The sequence below is a fragment of the Nicotiana attenuata genome, chromosome 6 (genome assembly GCF_001879085.1).
Source record: "Nicotiana attenuata strain UT chromosome 6, NIATTr2, whole genome shotgun sequence".
Lineage (NCBI taxonomy): Eukaryota > Viridiplantae > Streptophyta > Magnoliopsida > Solanales > Solanaceae > Nicotiana > Nicotiana attenuata.
The window spans coordinates 13,772,389-13,773,748 of NC_031994.1; positions in this window are offsets into that span (position 1 = coordinate 13,772,389).

Here is a 1,360-nt window from a genome sequence, read left to right on the forward strand (position 1 = left end):
GATTGTTGTGGTGGCCGGGTGCGTGAGTGTGGAAATGGTCATTTGCGGAGTTTTGCGGTTTGGGGATGAGTAATGGATTGTTGTTTGGAGTGTGGCAAGTGTTGCATTGGTTCTTAGTGGGATGATTTGGTTGCTTTGTAGATGTGTGGGATTTTGGCCGTTCGGGAAGATGGTGTCTGGGGTGCTGAGGGAGAAGGATAGGTTGGCCGGATTCCGAACCTGGTCAAGCTCTTCTTGAAACTTCAACAATTTCTGTTCGAGTTGTGTCACATTTTCATTGGGAACCCGGATACCATGGCCATCAACGGCCTCTGCTGTTGTGTTCTCCTTTCTGATGTTCAAATCTTCCATTTTGCCCTTGTTCTTGTTCTTAACAGGACTTAGAGGAGGAGTGGGTGGAGGGCCCTTGGATCTTGTGGAATAAGATGATGTTTCCAGAGTGCACGAACTAACCTTTGGGGAGGGGAATAACAAAAGATAAAACAAAAGGTAACCAAGTTAGTGAGTATCACAAAAAATGTTGCAATATTTAAACACATAGTACATGAATATAAAGCGTGTCCTAATTTGAGAACCTCGTTGTGCCCGAGGTGGGCCTAGCGACAAGTTGATTTGGAGAACTTAGGATGCTAAATGCCTCATTTTGTTGATAAAAATAGACGAATCCCAAATTGACAGGAAATAAAAATCACTAATGCCCATTGGCCTTATTACATTTTATAAAGCGCTAAGAAAAATTCCTATCTACTTGGTCCCAGAAGGACCTTCCCCAAATTCGGCATCCCTGGCTCCGTCGAACAGCTTTCCCAACTCGCGAAGTCCCAGCAATAGGTATGCCCTGGCTAGATGCCCGCCTTCGGTTCCTTATGCATTTTGGCAATCTTCGACCCTCTTGAGAAACTTTCTCTCCAACTCCACTATGCCTCGCTCCAAGTATCCCAGTCGCTTGTTGGAACTGACAGCCATGTCCCCCCATTCCTCAATTAGCTTCTGGTTAGATTCTTGTATCTCGCGGTGCTCGCTTTCGTACTCCCGGATTCTTTTGCGCTATTGGTTGTATTTGACCTGTGCCTCGGCCCTTTCATCTATAATCCCGTGACCTCGAGCAAATCCTGGCTGGCCCAGACCATCATGATTGTCTTCCAACTAACCTGAGTAAAAAGGAGCGCAATCAGCATGATACCTGTCTGGCTCGATGATATCTCTCCCCATTATGATCTTGCAGTTCCACATATGCTGAGCTTGGCACTTGTAAGAACTATCATCATTCTGGAAGTCAGCCCGGAAATGACTCATCTTGTCGACCCTGGGTATAACTTGCTTCCTACCAGCTTGCCTCATAACTCGGAGAGGGACGTAA